We start from the raw sequence: 25,028 nt of genomic DNA, 5'->3' as shown, positions 1-25,028 counted from the left end.
ACCACCAAGACAAAACAAATTCCCAAGTCTAAGACTAGGCATCTTCGCTCTCTAGTCTAGTTCCAAACTTCAAAGGATTATCGATTACGATATTTCTCGTGAATACACGAGTCCTTCGGTTTTGGTGCTTGCAAGTACCAATACAAAACTTTGTATCCAAAGATACCCAAAAGTAAGTCCAATTAAGGACTGGGAGACGCTCCACTTATACTTAACTGAAATATCGATGACGTCACCAGAAGACTCGTCTCAGTGTTTCGCTCTACCAAAAACTTCAAGGGTCCAAATCAGGGCGATAGCCAGGGCAGCAGTCCTTGTAGCCGTCGGGAAGCGGGGAACCTCGCAGCAAAAACCTTCGGACCACGTCGACATGCAGGGGTCGATGAGGTGGTTGGCCGTCCTCCGGAATTTCCACACGAAGCTCCTCACGATCTTCAGGCTGACTGGTACCACTGGAATCGCCCCAAACGTTGGGCGCCAACTGAGGTACTGGGTTTTTAAGAACCCAGTACCATTTGCACGTTGTGATAGGGCAGGACAATTATACTTGTAATGACCCTCTTGTTTGCAATATAAACACTGGTTGGGGCCTACAAATACACAGGGTTGAGTATACTCGAATCTTTGCGAGTTTCTCTGATACTGTTGAGGCTGCTGAAAAGTATTTTGGTAGTGATTCTGACCATTATTATTTTGATTACCACCACCACGTGGCGGATAGGCTTGCTGTAGCAAAACCTTCATTTTTAGTTCTCTAGTTTTCTTTTCTACTTTATCTTTCTCATCTTTGTCCCTATTCTCGTAATATTGTGCGGTAGCCAATATCTGGGCTGAAGATGAGACTGCCCAAGAACTTTCTGAATCTTTTAATTTTTTACACAATTCTGGAAGCAGATTGTGCACGAATTTATCGACAAACAATCTCTGACCACCTTCTGTGGTCATATCTTGACCGCTGTGGTCAATGAATGTTTCTTCAAATCTGGTGAAGAAATCTGAAACAGTTTCTTCTTTCTTTTGCTTGCATGCAGACAACTTATCCCAATTTACGCGTATTGCAGGCATTATCGTTTTCATGTAATCTACTATTTTACCAGGGAGTTCTGCTATCAAAGGCTCAGGCTTGGCACCACCAACTTGTCGGGCATCTGCAGCAGTAATATTAGCCCATGTGTCACCTAATTCCTGGTCATGATCTACATGACGAATTTTACCCCATAAAGGCTGTGGAACAACATTTCCAAATAACATATCGATATCGGCTAAATTCATTATACATGACCCAGCAGTTTGTGACAACTCTTTATAGTACCCTGCAGGATTTTTACGCGGATCTGGTAATGTTTGTTTGAGTGCTAAAACTTCAGCTCGCTTCCATGGGACATGTACCCATACACGCTGAAAGTGTGACAGAATAGGTGGGACAGCAGTCGTGTCACCCTCTCTCCATTGTGGGGGAACTTCTCTCATAGGGTATTGTCGCGCCTTTTTCCTACTGGATGTATTAGATTCAGATGGTGACCCAGAACTGCTTCCCTTACTTCGATATGATAACAACATTTCAACTGCTTTTTCCACATCTGGACCTACAATCATACCCTCTCCAAACTTAAACCGTACTCGACACATCTCTTGTGGGATGCATTCCTGATCATTGTCTTCTAAATCCTCGCCAAGAAAAACACACATCTGTTCGAAAACATATCTCTGTGTCGCTGCTTCCCATTGATGGAAGACTTCCATGACAGACTGTACATCATATTTTGCAGTATCCATGACCCATTTCCGAGCTAAACTATTCAGTGAATCTCTCTCTTGATAATCAGGCAGTTGACTTCGCAACTGTCTTCTTCCTATGTTAGGGGTCGTAGCAGGCGACCCGAAAAGAGGTAAAAGAAGATTAGTAACAGTGCTGGCCATTTTCTGCCGAATGGAAGGTGAAACTGAAGGACAAACAGATGGAAAAACGGGGTGAGATAAGGTAGGGGTAGAGATAGCAGAAGAGGTATCAGGGGAAATAGAGGGGGCACTAGGCAAAATCGTAGAGGAAGCATTAGGAGATGTAAAAAGTACAGTAGGCAAAATTGTAGAAAACACAGGTGAAACAGAGGTGGTCGGTGGGCCTGGAGGAGGCTGCACCGAAGAAGTAGGAGCCAGCTGAAGAACAGCTGGTGGGTGCTGTTGAGGAGCAGGAGGCGTAGTTTGCGCAACTAAAGGTTGCGGGGGTGCTGTGGCATTCTGCGTATAGGGGGGTGGTGAATTTAGCAAATGCGACAATAATGGGTCTTTTTCACGCTCTTTTGCTGCCTCTTTCTGAAGAGACTGCAAAACTGGATAACACTTATCTATTGCCATTTTACGTTGCCTGTGCAACTGCTCATTCATCTGCTCTTCTTCATTATCTTTAAACTGCACAGCAGCTTGCATTACTGACAGTCCCCCTTCTCTCTTATTTTTCTTAGCTAATTTAATTTCTTTTTGTTTGGCTTCTTTACGCCATAAGCGGAAAGAGTCAAACATCGCCGGCCGGGCTTTCTTTTTAAAGAGTTTAACTTCAAGGTTGTCTAAGATTTCAGAATCAAAACTACCATATTGGGGCCATTTTAGAACACCGTCTTTCCTGGTGTATTTAATCCATACTTCGTTGTAGGTGATGGGGCCTACCCCATGTTTTACATATAGCTCGTAAGTCGGAGTTCCAACTGGAGGAACCGGACATGAGTCCTCCAATCGGGAGTCCCTATTATTACCACCAAGACAAAACAAATTCCCAAGTCTAAGACTAGGCATCTTCGCTCTCTAGTCTAGTTCCAAACTTCAAAGGATTATCGATTACGATATTTCTCGTGAATACACGAGTCCTTCGGTTTTGGTGCTTGCAAGTACCAATACAAAACTTTGTATCCAAAGATACCCAAAAGTAAGTCCAACTAAGGACTGGGAGACGCTCCACTTATACTTAACTGAAATATCGATGACGTCACCAGAAGACTCGTCTCAGTGTTTCGCTCTACCAAAAACTTCAAGGGTCCAAATCAGGGCGATAGCCAGGGCAGCAGTCCTTGTAGCCGTCGGGAAGCGGGGAACCTCGCAGCAAAAACCTTCGGACCACGTCGACATGCAGGGGTCGATGAGGTGGTTGGCCGTCCTCCGGAATTTCCACACAAAGCTCCTCACGATCTTCAGGCTGACTGGTACCACTGGAATCGCCCCAAACGTTGGGCGCCAACTGAGGTACTGGGTTTTTAAGAACTGGCACAGAACCGGTAACCCAGCGGTGCCAGGGAATCAACACCGAGAGACCTCGGGTTCTTCCTGATCCAGACCTACAGAAACTCGGAGTCTTCTAGATGAAGTCAAAGATTAGTTTATTGGCTGCAACCAAGGTAACAAGTGTCCTAGAAGTACAATACGGGTATGTTCTCAGGAGACTGCACACTTTTGCAAAGTCAGGCTTCTCTTGTTATACACAATTTTGGGCCTCGGGCAAAACATTCTTGGTTGTAAAGTAAATCGTTAACATATTTTGGTACAAAGAAAAAGCAGAGTCATGATGACATGTCCATATTTCACTTCGTGCTGCCAACAACAAATCATTTGGCAAGGCCCAACATTTCATCAGATATCACTGGACCCCTAATAAAAACGGGCACCTCCCCACCATAAAGTAAGTGAAGCAAAGGAGTGGAGAAAGATGTGAGCGAGATATGGCAGGTGTGCGCGCTGAAATGGTTTTATGGTTTGTTGAGCCTAGATGCTATCTTGCTCGGCCACTGGGAGGGAACTGACCTAACGAGTTCGGCCTGGGGCAATGGTTCCAACTTGTACTGAGGTCAGGGAAAAGTCGATTAAGGAGTACGTGTCCTTGTGGAATCAAATTCAACTGGATTAAGGCCTATGTAAAGGGCAACACATAAATGGGAATGAAGGGGTCAGAATGTAAGTGACGATTTCGAGGTGAAATCGTCACTCGAATAGGCTGAAAATACATGTACATGATGTACTCGTCATTCTCGGTCTTTTGATACCAAATTCGTCATGTTTCGACGAAGTTTTAATTCTCGAGTCCAGAACTATTATATGAATCCAGATTTTCAGAACCACAGTGGTGTAGGCAATCCACAGCATTAACGTTTTCCAGTTCACATTAAAATAACATAGAGCACAGAACATCCGAACACTTGCCGATTGTCCAAGACACAAAGAATGACTCAGGGCAGGGAGAGAGATAGAGCCGGAGAGAAAGACAAACAGGGACAGGAAAAGAGAGCGGTTGGAGAGAGAGAGAAAGACCATGTTTAAAAGAAAAGGAGAAACAGAACAACGGAGGTATGAGGATACAGTGCAGCGAGAGATATGTAAAGAGACGAGCAATAAAGACACTGAGAAGCATAGAAAGACAAAAAGAGATAGTGAGGAAGAGAGTAATAGATAAAGACAATAGTCTGAAAGATAGAAGGAGTGCACGTAGACAATAAACAAGATAGGAGTGACAAGAGAAATACTGAAGTCAAAGACAGGGTAGAGATAGAATTAGGAAGAGACAGGGAGAAAGAAAGAGAAATAAAAGAGGAAGAGACAGAGGAAAATCACTGAAAGAAGAGGAGAGAGAGAAAGACAGGAAGAGATAAAGACAGGCGAGACAGTGCGAGTAATAAGAGAGAAAAAACTGAGTGAAAGCAGCACAGAAAGACATGAAACAACAGAAAGAGGAAGTCAAGATGGGAAAGGGAGATATGGGGGTAAAGTCAGAGAGAGACAGAGGAAGAGTCAGGCAGAGAAAAATGCAGCAAAGGATAGAGAAAGAAAGAGCAGGAAGAGGGGCAATGAAAGGGAGAGACAAGGATACTCCATCCAGTCTATCCATCCATCCATCTCTACACCTTTTCCCGTCTCTCTGTATTTGCATCTCTCTGTGTGTTTGTCTGCTTTTCTATCGTTCTCTCTGTCCTTTGCGTTCTCCATGTCTCTCTGTACCTGTCTCTACTGCAGCCGTCTCCCTTCCTCTCTAAATGTAAAGCCATTTGATTCACAATCTGACCAAGCATCTGCTGTGACCAGAGTGAGCAGAAAACTGACTCAGCACATGCTGTAATAGAAGTGCTTTCTTGGCACAATTTGACCCCACATTTGTGCAGACATCACTCTTCAGTCAACACAAAAATAAAGCACTGAGCACTCCACTTAGTCCAATACATTAGGAATGAGCCAGGGCAGGAAGACAGGGAGAAATGGGGAGGGAGGGAGAGAGGGAGGGAGGGAGAGAGAAGGAGAAGGAGAGGGAAAGGGAGAGGGAGAGGGAGAGGGAGAGGGAGAGAGATTAAAAGCGAAGAAGAGATAGGGAGAGACTGGAAGAGAGCGAGACAGAGACAGACAGGAGAGCAGTGCTTAATTTGAGCCAGTGGTTTTCGCTGCTCGGCACCGGCACTTAATTGTCAACACCAGCACTTATGACAGTCTATCACATTGTGATGCTGTTTGTCTTGTTTAGAGATGAGCGCAACAACAGTTGTTTAATAAATCAATATACATTAAAAATGAGTGATACCTGCTGCCCAAGCCACTCTTTTTGCTGAGGGGGCCTGGAATAGTCCAAAGTGTCACACATGTAGGACGGTGATGGTTAATAGTTGTGCGGGTATTGTCATTGGCACTACTTGCAGGGGTAAAGGGTGGTGAAAGCTTTGGTGGGCTTCTGAGATGGGCCATGGCCAGGGGTGTAGCATCAGTGGGGGAGTGGGGGAGGGGGCGTTTTGAGTGTTACACACCCCAAAAATGTTTCTGTTTTAAATAGTTGGGTATAAGTGCTTTCAGTCGGGTATAGTGAAGTGTCTGTCGGACTTTACCTGCGACTTTTATATGCCCACACTGAGAAAACACACACACAAATGCAAACACGCACACACTTCTCTCTCTCTCTTCTGTGTTTTGAAGGCCTTAAACAACGTTGATTAGTTTGAAACGTGTTGTGTTTTAAGTTCTCCTAACAATATGACCTCCTCTACCTTTCCACTTCTCCTTAAGCGCCTCTTACGTACTGCTTCTCATATGTTATGTTTTAACAAGATATTCCATGTGAAGCTCAACTCCCTCCTCCCCAATTTTAATGACCAAGTTACCCTTAGCCCTGGCACATATTTTGTTACAAATTAGGCACTGCAGGAGCGACTGGGAGAGATCTGAGAGACGCTTGGAGAGCCAGCTGTCAAGAAGTGGGAAAATATAGACAAATAGAAAATGAGAAAGCTAGATCACAACACGGAGAAATAGGGAGTGTGAAGTAAACATAGAGACAAAGAAAAATGGAGAAAGAGAAAACGTGAAAAGGACAGTGAGGGATATAGAGAAGGGGAGATAGATACAGAGGGAGTGACACAGGAAGAAAATCTGAGAGAAAAAGAGAATGATAGGGAAAAGCAGAAAGATGAAGAGAGAGAACAAAGGAGAAGCAGAAAGAAGGGGGTGAAAGAAACACGACAAAGGCAGTGACCGAGGGACATAGAGGGAGAGACAGTCATCCTGAACATCTATCTATCTATCTATCTATCTATCTATCTATCTATCTATCTATCTATCTATCTATCTATCTATCTATCTATCTATCTCTAACTGCCTAGATCTATCTGTCCTCTGTCTAACCCAATATCTCCCGCATCTGAATCAAGTTCTATCCCCAGAAATGTGATCCTTGTAGCGGGGCCTATTGTATTCTCAGCTGCCAGCTGGATCCCTAACTCCCAGCTAACTCTTGAATGCCACTAGCGTGTCACTCTCTGATGACCTGGCGGGGCCTGTGAACAAAAAGTCATCTAGGTAGTGAAGTTTACCACCCACGGGTGCCTGTCATGCAGGGCCCATTCCAGAAAGGTGCTCAATTGCTCAAAGCATGCGCAGGAAACTGCGCACCCCATAGGCATTGCTTTATCGATGTACAGGGCTCCCTCCCACTGGAAACCCAAGAGGTGAAAACTGGACGGATGTATCGGCAAGAGGCGAAAGGCTGAGTCTATGTCCGCTTTTGCCATGAGGGCCTTCTTGCCTGCAGACCTTACTTAGTCGATGGTGCCGTCAACTGTATCGTATCCCACTGAGCAAGCTTTGGCACGGATCCCGTCATTTACTGACATCCCCTCAGGGAAGGATAGGTGGTGAATTAGTCTGAACTGTCCTGGTTCCTGCTTGAGACATACCACCAGTGGTGAGATTACCAACCCTTCTTGCATATGGGGTGGCAAGGGCCCCTCTATCCTACCCAAGGATTTCTCTGTTTCCAGTGTTTTGCGGACCACTTCTGGGTGTTGTAGTGCTGATTTTAGTCTGTGTGAGGGGGAGGGCCCTTCAAAGGTATAATAACCCCCTACTCAAACCCTTGCACTAGGACTGCAGCATCTGTCTTGTTGTGGCATTTTTTGTTTAGCCTGCGGAGTCGATGTGTGTTGATGGGGGACCTGGCTAACCGGTAGTTGTGCAACCCTTTGAGCCCCTCAACCCTCTTTGTCGTTTTCTAACCATGCATCCCCTGAGAACTGCCTCTGTGCCTTATGGATGTTGGCCTCATATAACCATAGGTCTGCCGCGCAGCGCGGGAATTTCTCAACTATTATGCACGCCATTATTCTAAATGCGTCCAGACAATTATCAAAATTCCTTTCCTTCCTCTCCCTTCTCTTTTTCCTTCTATCCTCGTTCTTCTTGTCGCACACTTTCAGGTCCAAACCGACTAGCTGTATCTCTAGCAGTGAGAAAATGTCAATACATTCTTTCCTCCATATCCTCTCCTTCACTGCCAAGGGGATCAGGTTTGCTAACCCTGTGGACCTTGTGGTCATCAACGCCAGACCTTTTGAGGGTCTGGTGTGAGCTTTTAGAGCTAAAGCTATTCCAGCTGGGTCGCATGATGTGCTTGTGCTGGCCCATATGCTAAGGGGGATCCTAGCTCACCCCGTGCCTTTTGTGAGGCCTTCCCTTGCAAGTGTTCCTGGAGCGCAGAGCCCAGGACAATCAAATGCCACAGTAACCCCGATACTCCCAATTGACGTTGTGCCCCTATTGTCTCAGCACCCTGTGACGCCAGCCCCTTAAGCAACAGGGGTGCCATTAACTTAAATCAATCAATCAATCAATCATAGCAATTTTAAAGAGCACAACCAAGGCGCTGAGGGGGGGAACGCTGCTACTGTTCCAAGAGTCAAGTCTTGAGGAGTCTCCACAAGGTTAGGAGGTCTTCAGTCTGCCGTAGGCGGATGGGGAGGGTGTTCCATGTCTTGGCGGCGAGGTGGGAGAATGATCTGCCACCCGCGGTCACTCTTCGGATGCGGGGAACGATGGAGAGGGTGGAGCTGGCGGGTGGGGGTGTAGAGGCTGAGTCGGCTGTTGAGGTACGTTGGTTCAGTGTTGTGGAGTGCCTTGTGTGCATGGGTGAGGACTTTGAAGGTTATCCTCTTGTTGATGGGGAGCCAGTGCAGGTCTCTCAGGTGGAGTGTGATGTGGCTGCACCGAGGGATGTCGAGGATCAGGAGTGCGGAAGCATTCTAGATGCGTTGAAGCCGCTTCAGGAGTTTGGCCGGGGGGTCCTGCGCAGAGTGCATTGCCGTAGTCCAGTCTACTGCTGACGAGGGCCTGGGAGACCGTCCTTCTAGTTACGGTGGGGATCCACTTAAAGATCCTGCGAAGCATGCAGAGGGTGTTGAACCAGGAGGAGGAGATGGCGTGGACCTGCTTTGTCATGGAAAGGGTGGAGTCGAGCTTGACCCCTAGGTTGCGTGCGTGGCCGGTGGGTGTAGGGGGTGCTCCTAGTGCAGTCATCCACCAGGAGTCATCCCAGGCCGAGGGGGTGGGTCCGAGGATGAGGACCTCCGTCTTGTCCGAGTTCAGTTTCAGTCGGCTGTTTCTCATCCAGTCGGCAACGACCTTTATTCCTTTGTGGAGGTTGGTTTTGGCGGTGTGGGGGTCTTTGGTGAGGGAGAGGATCAGCTCGGTGTCGTCGGCATAGGAGATGATGTTGAGGTCGTGCCGTTGTGCGACGTGGGCGAGTGGTGCCATGTAGACGTTGAACAGTGTTAGGCTGAGGGATGAGCCTTGGGGTATGCCGCAGATGATCTCGGTGGCTTCGGAGCAGAAGGCCGACGGTCTGTGTTGTACCGGAGAGGAAGGCGGTGGTCCAGTCCAGGGCCTTCTCTTGAATTCCGGCGCGTCGTGGAGGCGTGATTGTAGTGTGCGGTGGCAGACCATGTCGAAGGCGGCTGACAGGTCCAGGAGGATGAGGGCAGTGGTTTCTCCGTTGTCAAGCAGGGTCCTGATGTCGTCGGTGGTGGTGATGAGGGCAGTTTCGGTGCTGTGGTTGCTGCGGAACCCGGACTGGGACGGGTCCAGGATGCTGTTCTCCTCAAGGAAGCTGGTCAGTTGTTTGCTGACGGCCTTTTCGATGACCTTCGCCGGGAACGGGAGCAGGGAGATGGGTCGGACGTTCTTGAGGTCCTTGGGGTCCGCCTTGGGTTTCTTGAGTAAGGCGTTCATCTCTGCGTGCTTCCAGCTCACCGGGAAGGTCGCTGTCTCGAAGGAGATGTTGATGGTTTTCCGGAGATGGGGTGCAATGGTGCTCCTGCTTTTGTTGAAGATGTGGTGTGGGCAGGGGTCTTCTGGGGATCAGGAGTGGATGGTCTTCATTATCTTGAAGGTGGCGTTGTTGTTGATGTTGGTCCAGGCGAGCAGGCGGTTGGTGTGGGTGGTGGTCGTGGGAGCTGGGGTCTCGGCGGTTGCCGGGCTGGTGATTGCGTAAAAGCTGTTGTGGATTTCTGCGATCTTGTGATGAAAGAAGGTGGCCAGAGAGTCGCACAGGTCTTTTGACGGTGGGATGTCATTGATGTTGGAGCTGGGGTTGGAGAGTTTCTTCACAATGTTGAAGAGCTCTTTGCTGGTGTGTGCGTTGTTGTCTAGGCAGTCTTTAATGGAGGTCCTTTTGGTGGTTCTGATGAGGTGGTGGTGTCTGCGGGTGGCTTTCTTGTGGGCTGTGTAGCTTCCCGGTGTTCGTTCACGGATCCAGTTTTTTTAGAGTTTTCGGCAAGTTCGCTTGAAGGCATGGAAGTGTTCGGTGAACCAGCTGGCTCTCTTGCTGGTGTGGGTGTTGATGGGCTTTTTGAGCGGGCGTGGGTGTTTGCGCAGTCGTCGATCCATTTTCTGAGGCTGCAGGGTCGGGCTCGGTCGGGTCTGCGGGTGGGCTCTGGGCGAGGGCAGTGGTTAGCTGGTCCTCAGTGACCTTGCTCCAGCGGCGGCGAGGCATCTGCTGGGCGGTGTGTGGTGGGTTTCCAGAAGGTGAAGTGGATGCAGCGGTGGTCGGGCGTCAAGCATTCTTTTACAATTGCACCAATATGCTCACCCCTTGTTCCTGCGTTGCTGGCGTCACTGTTGGCTCCTGCCACCACAGGGCTAGGTATAGGCGGCAGGTCTTTCTTCTAGGTTCCTCTTTTGGGTGCCACTGACCAGAGTGGTTTGGGCGCCACCCTCCGTCTTTTCTTAAGTGCTGGCGCAGTGGCGTTCCCCAGTGGTTGGTAACGTGTTCCTTCTCCCTCCCCTTGAACCAAGTTTGACTGCACCAGCTGGTCCCATGGACCTCCCATGCAGCCTGAATTTTCTTTAGCAACTCACTCAGGTCCTCTGGCTGCCCGCGTGTGCCTTGGCCCGCCATGGCGTGTCCCTCTGAGCGGGGTGCTGCTGCCCTCGTTATGCACCAACAGAAGCTGATTGTCTTATACTGGCTGCTTGTCTGAGAACTTTGCCCTTCTTGGTAGCGTGCGTACAACAACTTGCTGTTTCTGCAGCCTACTGTTCACTGCTGTGGTTGCCTTTGCTTGCGCTTGTTGCCTGCTCAACCTCCCCAATATCGCTGTGGAACACAATCTTGCAGTCTTATCACTTTCTTTAATAATTCTCAAAGTAACCACTCTGCAACTCGTAGTGGGAGTTTTTTTTTTTAAAGTGATCACGCTGTTCCTGCGCACTCAGCTGCCACCAGAAACCTGGGATCACCCCAGCTGCTGGCCCTTAACCGTGGCTTGGTGCGGGGGGAAAATTGTAATGACACGGTACACGGAAGGCTTAAGAATTTTCAAGTGCCTGACCATCTATAGAAACACAGAAATGAAGGAGAGAGTCCCTTCAATACCTGTGCCACTCACCTGAACCAGCTCAAGCAGGAAGCTGTTCAGATGATCCAATCGCTCAACCAAGTCAGCTGCTGAGAGCTCACTGACCCATCGACAGCAAATCTGTACCTCAGGGGATTGTGGAGAATGCCAGTGCCGCGGTTCAGGAGCACTGGGAGGGGCTGGCAAAACTTTGCATCAATGTTATTCCACCCACGTGCAGCGGTTTTGCAGTCGGACCTGGAAGCTCTTGTGGGCAGGCCCGAAGGTGATTCCTCTGGAAAGCTTTGAGGAAAAACCCAGAAGGCTGGTGGAGGCATGCAGTTGTTGGTCGAGCAACAACCGGCGATCCTGGTTGCAGCACACTTTTCCCGCCCGAGCCTACCAGCACTTGCAACTCAGTACCGAGGGGCTGAACAACGTATCTCCCAGCAAATAAATTGATGGAAGGAATGGAGCAGGCCAACTACCCCGCCTCACCATGCAAGATACGGTGGCTCTTACGGCTAAGGCCAGGTGACATCCGCAGCACACCTAGACAATGCAGGAAAAGCAGGAAAGGTGCACCAGAGCAAGGTGCCTGAGCTTGGCGCAGATGCTCTTGAGGGCAGCACACTGCCGTGGGCCAACTCCTCCGAGGGGGTCGCTGTGTAAAGGCAAGTGCTGGTTCAGGGCAAACGTGACAACACTTCCCGGCCTGGTTCCTCTTGCATCGAACTAGCCCGGCACCTCAGAGTTACCACCAGATCTTTGCTGCGGCCTGTAGTGGCAGGTTATATGTCGTTACAACAAATTCGGTTGCAACGCATGCATTACAACGGAATTAATTTCCACGCATCACCTTTACCATAAATATTCCTTTACCACGCATAGATTTACAACGATTTTCGTTGTAAATTAATGCAAGTTGAGGGCATACTCGTGTTATAGGTTATATCTCTCCCCTTACATGACCCCCGGCCCCCACTCCTTATAATTACCCTTGCCCTTAACCCGTAATCTTTTTTTTAAACTAAAATTCCCCTTACCTTTTTAAGTCGTCTCCTCTTCATCTTCGTTGGTTACGTCAGTCGTACGTCTCGAAGAGGAAATGGAAGTTTATTTCAGCTTCCTCTCTAACGACGCTGATTGCTTCAGCTTCGGCACTTCAGGTCAGTTTTTTTTTGGGGGGGAGACCCCCCTAACCCCCCGTTTTAATCCCACGCTTTATTTTTTATTGGGAGACCCACCAATCCCCCTTTTTTTTTGCCTTTACCACACATGCCTTTACTACGTATCTCGTAGTAAAGGTATGCGTGTTAAAGGCTGTTGTTGTAACCACGCTTGCGTTGTAATGCATGCGTGGTAAAGGTTTTCGTGGAAACGGCCGCGTCTCCTCTTTATCTTCGTTGGTTACGTCAGTCGTACGTCACCAAGAGCAAGTTGAAGTTTATTTCAGCTTCCTCTCTAACGATGCTGATTAATTCAGCTTCGGCACTTCAGGTTAGTTTTTTTTTTGGGGGGGGAGATCCCCCCCAACCCCCCATTGTAATTCCATGCTTTATTTTTTATTGGGAGACCCACCAATCCCCCTTTTGTTTTGCCTTTACCACACATGCCTTTACTACGTGTCTCGTAGTAAAGGTATGCGTGGTAAAGGCTGTTGTTGTAACCACGCTTGCATTGTAATGCATACGTGGTAAATCTTTTCGGGGAAACGGCCGCGTTGTAGTGGCCATTTTTCCCGTAGTGGCAAGACGCTGTTCCAGGGTCACGAGGGGACACCTACTGTAAAGGACATGCAGAGCTTCGCCTCGCTTAACAACGATCATCAGGTAACAAAATTCTTCGGTGCGCCACTCCCCTGCTTTACAATGATAGGAGCTACCTGGGGAAGCGGTGGCTTAAATTCCCCCCCCACACTTTCCCACCTTGCTGGCGGTATCCCCCCCATTGGGGGGATAATACCCCGTCAGACCCCACTATTGGACGTGGGCCTGGTGCCTCTCTGGTGCCTGTGGGGAGGGCGCAGGGCTACACCATTATGCTTCAAGGTGCTCTAGGGTGCCCAGAACTGGATCCTTCCAGGGCTTGGCGTTGGTTATGGTGCCGGCCCTCGAGGCTCCCTTTGGCGAAACTTTGCCTAGAACTAGCTGTCCTCTGTCCAACGCACTATCTATTTGTACATGAAGACGGATTTTCAACCTAAGTTTACTATTGTGATGTTGTGTACCACAGACGAACTGCGCAGGGTTTTCTCGCTAATCTCCCTCCTATCTCACTGTGTTTTCTCTGTTAAAATGCATAGCTTCCAGGCTGCCACATGTTCAATTCTATCCTCGTAGGAATAGTATTATTGTTAATATTATTCTTATTGTTTTGTTGTTAGCACCGACTCAGTTATGTCAGATGTGCAGAGACAACAGCAGGTCACATTTCTTATTAGTCTTTTCTCAGGCTGACACGTCCCCTCCTCCCTACTCCAGATCTCAGCATGATGAAATGCCACATCACGAGCCTCCTCCATGGAAGGGAGGGGGACCCTGGGGGAAAGGACACTTGCACAAAGCTAACTGCAGGATAAGCAGCCACATGACTTTTTAATGGTGCAAATAATAAGTGGTGTTATTCCCCAAGCCAATGGCACTTCCATTCTTCCATTCTTATATTTTGAAGGAGGAAAGTCATCTCTTTGTGAATGGGACCGATAGGTGACACATTTCACGTTGATTTCCGTGACAGGTACTGCTGGCCGCAATATATTAGCAATTTGTCCTTCCAAGTGATACCCCTTCTGGGATGAGGGATGGGTGGCATCGTAGACCTTGTCATGCCCCTGGCATTCCATTAAGCTGCAATGAACTATGAAACAATACGTTAAAGATCGTGCTTGGAAATGTTGGTAACAAGCAAATTAATGGATAGGTAAACTATAACCTACTGTTAATTAAACCGTAACATATTAAAAACATTAGATCTGATCGACAAAGGTAATTTACCCTTTTTGAGTGATTAACATCTTTGAGTACGTTTACTACTTTTAGCTATTCACAAAATCTAAGTGTAACACACTACTAAAAAAAAATAGTAGTCCAACACCACATATAGCCAACCAAGTAGGCAATCAAAGTAAAACCCAAAGAGAAATGAATTAAATTATTTGAAATATTTACAAATATAAATAAACATAATTTAGTACAAAAAAATATAAACATTAGTGCATATTTACCATTTAATTATAAAATATTTTAATACCCATTTTGAATTTAATGATTAATATGTAATAAAATATAACTAAATTACTTTTAATTATTTGTCCCATACATCAATTTGACTAAATATTAATGCATAATAAAAAACATTTCTTAATAATTTTAAATTAATATATTTCTTTTAATCAACAATTTATTTCAAAATACATTTTATAGTTCTGTATCAGTTTTCAATTGTGTTCTACCTTTAAAATAAATATAATAAATGAACTTATGTTAATATTTATTATCAAAATATTTGTAAGATTTATTTTTTAGCTTAATACATTTTTAAAATTGTCCCTCTACTTTACCATAGCGAGGCGTCACAGTCGGGTTGAGATCTCAACATAGTACAGTATGGGAAAAATAAAAAAAAGTTTATTTAACTCAAAAATAAATATTAGATATATATTCTACTAAAAGTTAATGGGAATTAATGATATGTATTTTTTTTTAATTTAGATCAAAATAAAGAAATGCTACACCACTATTAACTTAATTTTGAAATAACTAGTTAATGGAAATATCTTATATTAAATTTTGTTTTCTGAATTTAAATTAAACATTAACCACAAAGATTTTTTAGGTCTCGACTTAAAAGCATTGCTTTTAGCAATGCTTGTTGTCGAGAATTATAGTAGGCAATCCAAGGCCCGAAACCATCACGGATTTTGAACAGTTCCTGTGAACTAGTGGAGCAGAAAGCGCGTCCACATCAAAGCCATCTGTTGCTTCCCCAGCGCGCTCGGCCTCACTTCTCCTCCCCCATATTAACATTCCTGCTGTTTCACACTTCTTTCACGGCCGCGAGGCCGTGCTTCAAAGGGATCCGCTCCCCCGCCCCTAAAAGCTTCTTTCGGCGATGTTCTTGTTCACAAATTGGTTTCTTTCCTTTTTCATCAGACCCTGCGTGCACGGGTGTTTTAAAATTAACTTTGTTTGTCTTTCTATGCTTGCAGCTCCACCTAGTGGCTTTTTTTAAATATACGCTTTGTGATAATTATTTAAATATACGCTTTGTGAAAATTAAAACCCCCGTAAATGAAACACCCACTATGTTCTGAGCTGCTCAGTTCAATCTGCATAGAAATGCCATGATTGCGGACACTACACAAATGCTTAAACTGCCAGGAATACAGGGATGCAATAAGACAATATCTACATTCTTGCCCAGCGGATTAGACTCGTTTTTTATGCCCTTCTGCCCCTGTTAGACTCGTTTTTTGTGCCCCTCTGCCCCGTTAGATTCCTTTTTCCCTTGTTTTTCTGCCCTTCTGCCCTCTGTTAGACTCGTTTTGTGTGCCCTTCTACCCTCTGTTAGACTCGTTTCCCCCTTGTTTTTCTGCCCTTCTGCCCTCTGTTAGACTCGCTTTTTGTGCCCTTCTGCCCTCTGTTAGACTCGTTTTTTTCCCCCTTGCGACCCCAGCATCAGTGCTTAATTTGTGCCGGTGCTTGGCACCTATTTCTCAGGGCCGGGTCTACATGGGGTGATAACTGGAGTAGAGTACAGTAAACAAAAGAAAAACCCATGAGCTGTTTCAGGCAGTACGTAACCTGAAACTCGCGTTTAAGTACTGTGAAAGTAATTTCACAGTGCAGCTGCCCATGTGTGAACCTGGAGGCAGGGTTGTATCATCACGGTGGTGGGCGCGTCATTTTACAATGCCCGTGTATTCGTTTCTGAAAGTCTGTCAAGTCTTCTAGCCTGGGGCGGGGCACACAGCGCCAGAGACAAGCGAGGCAGAGTTGATTTGAAGGTCACTTGTGAATCCCTCCCCCACCCCATGCTGGCCTGGAACGCTTTTTTTCTTCAAAGAGCAGGGGCTGAAGGAGGGGCACACAGGATATTTGGCAGTTAGCCCATGTGAGAGAAGTAACGGGTGCAGATCATTTTGTCAGCAACTCAGCATGGCGTGCATTGCTTTTGTCACCACTGTTGCCTCGAGCAGCAGGATTGCAGAACTTTCAGTGCTGCCAAATCCCGATTCCCTACTCCTTGGAGCTGCATTGTCTTTGTAGATAGAGCCAGGCTGCAGCCCCAGCCCGCACGTCGCCATTGACAGGATTGACTGTCGGGAGAGCAGGACATCTGCATTAGGTATGTGATAATTTCAGCAGTAATGCTGTAAATTGTAAACAGCGTGTTGAAATTTTGAGTTTGGTATGGAGATGCCATCCGAAGATGGTCTAACAATGCTCCTGGCCTCCCTGCACATTTAAAGAGACGTTTGCCTTACATTAAGAGATATGCAATTTCGTCTTGGGCATTGTACATACGTTTCAGACTACAGACGCTTCAAAGGCAGCAACGGCCCCTAGAAGTGTCCATACCTACTTCCTGTCTTTATTGCCCACTGCAATGAAGAGAGGCCGGGCGGGCAGATTAATCACAGCGGCTGGAAAGACGAACATGGAGGGTTCATTGTTAGACTCAGTTTTAAACTTAAAAGTTCTGTTTTCAGAAAGACAGTGCTCCTCTAAAGGTACTAAAGGGATTTAATGTGTGGCCATGCATATATACGATTCTACAGATTACTGTGTGTGCTTTAAGTCTTTCCATTTTCTTTATTTATGAGTGCAGGATGACTGGTGTGCCTGTTTGAATGCCCGTGAGCACTATGCCTGTATGAGTGCAGGATGAGCAGTGTTCATGTATGAGTGGAGGGTGAGCGGTGTACCTGTATGAGTGCAGGGTGAGCTGTGTTCCTGTATGACGTCAGGATGAGCAGTGTGGTTGTACGAGGGCAGGGTGAGCATTATCGCTGTATGAGTGCGGGGTGACTGGTGTGCCTGTATGAGTGCAGGGTGAGCAGTGTTCCTGTATGACGTCAGGGTGAGCAGTGTGCCTGTATGACTTCAGGGTGAGCAGTGTGCCTGTATGACTTCAGGGTGAGCAGTGTGCCTGAATGACTTCAGGGTGAACAGTGTGCCTGTATGAGTGCAGGGTGAGCACTGTGCCTGTATGAGTGCAGGGTGAGCACTGTGCCTGTATGAGTGCAGGGTGAGCACTGTGCCTGTATGACTGCAGGGTGAGCAGTGTTCCTGTATGACGTAAGGGTGAGCAGTGTGCCTGTATGACTTCGGGGTGAACAGTGTGCCTGTATGACTTCAGGGTGAGCAGTGTGCCTGTATGACTGCAGGGTGAGCACTGTGCCTGTATGACTGCAGGGTGAGCAGTGTTCCTGTATGACGTCAGGGTGAGCAGTGTGCCTGTATGACTTCAGGGTGAGCAGTGTGCCTGTATGACTTCAGGGTGAGCAGTGTGCCTGTATGACTTCAGGGTGAGCAGTGTTCCTGTATGAGTGCAGGGTGAGCAGTGTGCCTGTATGACTTCAGGGTGAGCAGTGTGCCTGTATGAGTGCAGGGTGAGCGGTGTTCCTGTATGTGTGCAGGGGGTGAGAGGTGTGCCTGTATGTGTGCAGGGGGTGAGAGGTGTGCCTGTATGACTTCAGGGTGAGCAGTGTTCCTGTATGAGTGCAGGGTGAGCAGTGTGCCTGTATGACTTCAGGGTGAGCAGTGTTCCTGTATGAGTGCAGGGTGAGCAGTGTGCCTGTATGAGTGCAGGGTGAGCACTGTGCCTGTATGAGTGCAGGGTGAGCACTGTGCCTGTATGACTGCAGGGTGAGCAGTGTTCCTGTATGACGTCAGGGTGAGCAGTGTGCCTGTATGACTTCAGGGTGAGCAGTGTGCCTGTATGACTTCAGGGTGAACAGTGTGCCTGTATGAGTGCAGGGTGAGCAATGTGCCTGTATGAGTGCAGGGTGAGCACTGTGCCTGTATGAGTGCAGGGTGAGCACTGTGCCTGTATGACTGCAGGGTGAGCAGTGTTCCTGTATGACGTCAGGGTGAGCAGTGTGCCTGTATGACTTCAGGGTGAGCAGTGTGCCTGTATGACTTCAGGGTGAGCAGTGTTCCTGTATGAGTGCAGGGTGAGCACTGTGCCTGTATGACTGCAGGGTGAGCAGTGTTCCTGTATGACGTCAGGGTGAGCACTGTGCCTGTATGAGTGCAGGGTGAGCACTGTGCCTGTATGACTGCAGGGTGAGCAGTGTTCCTGTATGACGTCAGGGTGAGCAGTGTGCCTGTATGACTTCAGGGTGAGCAGTGTGCCTGTATGAGTGCAGGGTGAGCAATGTGCCTGTATGAGTGCAGGGTGAGCACTGTGCCTGTATGACTGCAGGGTGAGCAGTGTTCCTGTATGACGTCAGGGTGAGCAGTGTGCCTGTATGACTTCAGGGTGAGCAGTGTGCCTGTATGACTTCAGGGTGAGCAGTGTGCCTGTATGACTTCAGGGTGAGCAGTGTGCCTGTATGACTTCAGGGTGAGCAGTGTTCCTGTATGAGTGCAGGGTGAGCACTGTGCCTGTATGACTGCAGGGTGAGCAGTGTTCCTGTATGACGTCAGGGTGAGCAGTGTGCCTGTATGACTTCAGGGTGAGCAGTGTGCCTCTATGACTTCAGGGTGAGCAGTGTGCCTCTATGACTTCAGGGTGAGCAGTGTTCCTGTATGAGTGCAGGGTGAGCAGTGTGCCTGTATGACTTCAGGGTGAGCAGTGTGCCTGTATGAGTGCAGGGTGAGCGGTGTTCCTGTATGTGTGCAGGGGGTGAGAGGTGTGCCTGTATGTGTGCAGGGTTAGAGGTGTGCCTGTATTAGTGCAGGGTGAGCAGTGTGCCTGTATGACTTCAGGGTGAGCAGTGTTCCTGTATGAGTGCAGGGTGAGCACTGTGCCTGTATGACTGCAGGGTGAGCAGTGTTCCTGTATGACGTCAGGGTGAGCAGTGTGCCTGTATGACTTCAGGGTGAGCAGTGTGCCTGTATGACTTCAGGGTGAGCAGTGTGCCTGTATGACTTCAGGGTGAGCAGTGTGCCTGTATGAGTGCAGGGTGAGCAGTGTGCCTGTATGACTTCAGGGTGAGCAGTGTGCCTGTATGAGTGCAGGGTGAGCGGTGTTCCTGTATGTGTGCAGGGGGTGGGAGGTGTGCCGTTATGTGTGCAGGGGGTGAGAGGTGTGCCTGTATTAGTGCAGGGTGAGCAGTGTTCCTGTATGACTTCAGGGTGAGCAGTGTGCCTGTATGTGTGCAGGGTGAGCGGTGTTCCTGTATGTGTGCAGGGTGAGAGGTGTGCCTGTATGTGTGCAGGGTTAGAGGTGTGCCTGTATGAGTGCAGGGTGAGTGGTCCAAACAGAAAACTGCACAGGTGGACATTTCTGACGTGGGTCTGTGAAGTCTGCAGACCTACATTATATTCCCTGTAAAGCTTAAGTCATCTGCACATTTGAACAGTGTAATTTTCAAATACAACAGTATTGCATACTGTGCATATACAAAGGGTCTGCATTGTATACTATAGACATACCTTGGCTGTGACACTGCATTTTACACAAGCCTATGATATATGCACATTTTGGAGACCTTATATATGCATATATTAAGAGGTTTCAGATGTCCATATTGGGCATATTACATGTGTGAATGATGTGCATAAATCAGTTACAGGTCGGGCATATGCCAGAGAGGTGCATAATGTTCATCTAGCAGAGTCCAATATATTGTTAATGTTATAGATGCCTTCATAGTGGGCTTGTACCACTGAGCTCTACAGAGTCATATATCCTTTGGCAACAAAATGTACATATATCAGTGGTTGAATTCCCCAAGTTCTGAGAGCAAAATAATTGAGAAGTGTGTAAGGTGTGGCACTGTCTTTTACAAATAGTTTAGCAGTTTAGAATGTTATTTGAAAATCAAGCCTGGAGAGACACATAATGCAACAAGAGTAGAAGTAGTCATTTCAGCATTACTTTAGAGTCAGGCCTTTCACGGTCAGAAAAAGTTCATTATCTTCAGTTCCAAAAGTCATAACATCCAGTCTCTTTTGTGGTTTTGCCTTGATTTTATTAAAGATGTCCTTCACAAGGAGCTTGGAAAACCCACATGTGTTTCAAGTCAAACATTATATTACCAAGGTAGGAATTCAGACCAGGTATTACTTCTGGCTTTCAGCAGGGCCAGTTGAGGATGTGGGTGGAGCCAATAGAGTAAGTGGGTGGAGCCAGCGAGCAAGTGGGTGGAGCTAGGGGGAGTGGGTGTGGCCTCCTACAAAATGTCAGCTCCTGCACTTAATATTTTACAAATTAAGCCTTTCTGCCCCTATTAGACTAGTTTTTCCCTTGCTTTTCTGCCCTTCTGCCCCTATTAAACTCGTTTGTTTGTGCCCTTCTGCCCCTGTTAAACTCGTTTTTTGTGCCCTTCTGCCCTCTGTTAGACTCCTTTTCCCTTTGTTTTTCTGCCCTTCTGCCCTTTGTTAGACTCGTTTTTTGTGCCCTTCTGCCCCTGTTAAACTCGTTTTTACCTTGTTTTTCTGCCCTTCTGCCCTCTTTTAGACTCGCTTTTTGTGCCCTTCTGCCCTCTGTTAGACTCTTTTTTTTCCCCTTGCAACCCCTGCATCACTCAGCACAACCCCTGCATCACTCAGCGCAACCCCTGCATCACTCAGCGCAACCCCTGCATCACTCAGCGCAACCCCTGCATCACTCAGCGCAATCCCTGCATCACTCAACGCAACCCCAGCATCACTCAGCGCAACCCCAGCATCATTCAGCGTAACCCCTGCATCACTCAACGCAACCCCAGCATCACTCAGCGCAACCCCTGCATCACTCAGCGCAACCCCTGCATCACTCAGCGCAACCCCTGCATCACTCAGCGCAACCCCTGCATCACTCAGCGCAACCCCTGCATCACTCAACGCAACCCCTGCATCACTCAGCGCAACCCCTGCATCACTCAGCGCAACCCCTGCAGCACTCAGCGCAACCCCAGCATCACTCAGCGCAACCCCTGCATCACTCAGCGCAACCCCTGCATCACTCAGCGCAACCCCTGCATCACTCAGCGCAACCCCTGCATCACTCAGCGCAACCCCTGCATCACTCAGCGCAACCCCTGCATCACTCAGTGCAACCCCTGCATCACTCAGCGCAACCCCTGCATCACTCAGCGCAACCCTAGCATCACTCAGCGCAACCCTATCATCACTCCGCGCCATCAAAGCATGAATCTCTGCAACCATTCAACAACAACTAGTTCAAATATGTTCTCTCAATGTTTCAAACTTTATTACAAATGTCACAAAAAGATGTTAATATTTCACTTCTGTTCTTGGATTTTCATCACAATAAAATACACTGAACATAATCTTCACAAAAGTTATTTACAAAAGTTTAAGCTATTGCCATTATAAATTAGAATCACTTTTATTTAAGTATTCATTATTTAAAAAAATTAAAAGCCATTGTTATTTGTAATATCAATACATCTAAGTCACGTAAATACAAAACATGTTGCATTACAAATGCTATAGGTGTCACATTTGCGAAAGTTATAACTATTGGCATTGTAAATGACAAAGCTATTAATTTAGCTATTTTCAAAACCAACACATAAATGAAAACAATTTCATTTCACAAGACCAATAGCTCAAACTTTCATAATGCAAGACCTATTGCATTGCAAATGCTTGTTTTATTATGCTTTAAAAAGTATTAGGTGTTGTTTATAATGAATCAATATAGATTTCATTATATTATACAACATTGTGTTACATTAATTTTTAAATTCCAAATATGGTATTAAAATATGCTATAATTAGATATTTACTACATGTCTGAGTGTATATGTTCTAAATTGAATTACATTTATTGATATTTTTAACTATTTTAAAATATTTAATTTAATTCAACATTGTCTTCCATATGGTTTGATGTTGATTCCTTACCTCTATTGTTTTCCATCGGAGGGTCAGTGGTTGGCCATTTGTGGTGCTGGACTTACTGCTGTGTTTTTTTAAGTAGTAACTTACACTCAGGTTTTGTGCATAGCCAAAAGTAGTAAACGTACTCAAAAAGACAAAGCATTCAAAAAGTGTAAGTTATCTTTGTCATTCAGGAACATTGTCTTTAAAATGAGAGTCTGGCCACGAGGTCTCTAGTCCCATGCTGTGCTCCACCAATAAGTAGAGTTGGAAATTACACTCTTTCTTTAAAGAATCAGGAGCCACATCACTCTTAAAATATTACATTTGTCATTAAAACATTTTGGTTTAGTTGTTAAGTCCAGTTTACACCATTGTGAAAAAAAAATAAACATTACAATGAACCCCCCTACCCGGTGCAGGTGCCTTTTACAAATACATACATACAAACATACAGACATACATACATATATTAGACATGCAGACCAATCAGGTGCTCCACAATGTTATATTTTCTTACATATTTTTGTAATTCAAAAAATCTCATTTAGATGGCCACAGACTAGGACGTTAGCAGCATTTACTTTTTTAACAGTTACATTCTCATTCTATGTTGTACATTCCAATTTATTTGAACATACTACAGATTACGCCCCCACGTTCAACATTATCTGCTGTCTCTCTCACCGCCATGGTTCCTAATATTAATGTCTTCAATGTAGTTAGCTTGGACTGTTTTTTTATTGTGCTAGCCTAGTCGAATATCTAAAGGATACCATCGCTGCAAAAGACCATTTGATCACATCTGCTCACCTTCCCTTTGTCTATGGGGTCTCACCAATCAATCAATCAATCAATCAATCAATAGCTTTATTTCACATTTAAATGAATCCATAAAAAGTACATAAAAAAGAAACATGGCTAAAATACAAACAATAAAAACATCCTTACATCTATAAAATTCATTATTCAATATCTCATTGTTCTGATATAAACACATAGGTGATAAGAAGTATCAAAAAAGTATGAGGACCACTGTTTGACAGACAAAGTTATACTAGATTTCTCATTAAATTGCTAAAACGGTTAAAAACACCCAAAAAGAACATTCATACTAAAAAGACTTTAGGTAAGTATAAAACAGCTGTTACTAAACAGAGTTAGACTAATCTCAAAATACTTAAAAGGAGCCACACAGTGTAATGGGAATACCAATAATGGGTTAAAGGAAGCTAAAGAGAGCACAAACTTTTCCAGACATATATGCATAGATGTTCTTAGGTGCTGCCCTCATAACAAAATATTCACCTTTCTGATCCTTAAACAGCTAATAAAAAGGAAGCATTAGTATAACTATCATCGGGCGTTTCCATTCCTTGTAATACTTCCAATGTTTGGTTATGCAAACATAGACTGAGTTTTTTCAATAGAAGGATGATGAATTAACCCCTCTCAGCCTTATAAAATGAGCAAAAGAAGAGAAATTGCGAAATCGATTGCTTAGAAAAATCATCACAAGGACAGAGAGATAAATAGGTAACCAAATAAGATTGAGCGGGATACCTACCCATTAACGAAATATATTTCAGTCTAAGTCTCACCAAAACAAAATGATGTCTTATCTTATATTGGTGACGAATGACAGCTAAGATAGATGTCCAATTGCCACAGAAGGTGATGCTCGATAAGCAATACCTGAGATTTTAGTTTGGTTATTTTGCCATCTATCTTAAGTGCATTTGGCGATAAAAATGTCCTTTAATCTGGTTTTGGGGAACGATGAAAATGAGCTGGTGTATCATACAAAAAGTCTGGGTCAAGTTCACTAAAGGATTTTTTCACATAGACTAACCAGGCAATTGATGTAGCTCGGTCCAAAGATAAACTATCCATTAACACTGTTTGATTTAGGAGGACTGTTTTCCTTTTCCAGATCGATAGCCACGCCATCAGCGTTGCCAGTTTTATGGTGTAAGAGATAAACGAGAAACCTAGTTCTTTATGGGCTAGAATGTTTGGGCATGAACTAGGTATAGCCAGCAGCCTTTTTATAAATGTATCCTCTATGGCTTGGAGGGAGTCTACCTGTGCTACTCCCCAGACTGCAGCACCAAAGGTGGGGAACTACCGTACGACGCAGGTTTAACAACGAAAGTCATTACAACGACTATCGCTGGAGGGCACTCTAGGATAGGTAATAGTTTAATTTACTATCCAACACCTTCCCTGCTATCCACAGGGACTGGAGTTGGAATAGTAAATTAAACTATTCACTATCCAGCGCCCCCAACGCAAGTCGTTGTAACGACTTGCGTTGTAAAACCTGCGTCGTAACGGTACGTGTTGTAAAAGCACGCGTTGTACTGTCATACATCCCCAAAGGTAGCTATAGATAGTGTTTGTGCAGAGTAAAGTATTTGGTTTATCCCCCAAATTTAGGGCGAACTTCCAGAGGCCGCTATACTTTTAGCTATCTGATTCACTTTGGGTGTGCTGTTAAGAAGGGTGATTGGGCGATAATTAGCAAGATCTGCCCCATTCCTCTTCTTGAAAATTGGAATTATCACAGATTGTCTTCAGGACCGTAGAGGGACAGTTTTAGCTATAGCATTGAAAGCTATGGTCAAGAATGGGGCCCATAGGCCTTTATTGATAACAAAAGCATCCAGTGGAACCCCGTCTGGGCCTGCGGCCTGTAATGCAGGGGATTGTGATAGTGCTAGAGTTACCTAGTTCAGCACAAATTCCATTGCCGGTGGAGCATCCGGATGGAACTCAGGGGGCTCCTTGATGCCATCTGTCTGCTTTTGAAATATTTTCTAAAAATGGGACAGCCAAGTGGCCTCATCTATATGGAGGTCTAAAGAAGGTCTGAAGAAGCCCCGCTACTTCCTTGAAGAAA

The sequence above is a fragment of the Lissotriton helveticus genome, chromosome 5_1, assembly GCF_964261635.1.
Source record: "Lissotriton helveticus chromosome 5_1, aLisHel1.1, whole genome shotgun sequence".
Classification (NCBI taxonomy): Eukaryota; Metazoa; Chordata; class Amphibia; order Caudata; family Salamandridae; genus Lissotriton; species Lissotriton helveticus.
Note: the sequence above shows the minus strand (reverse complement) of the source record.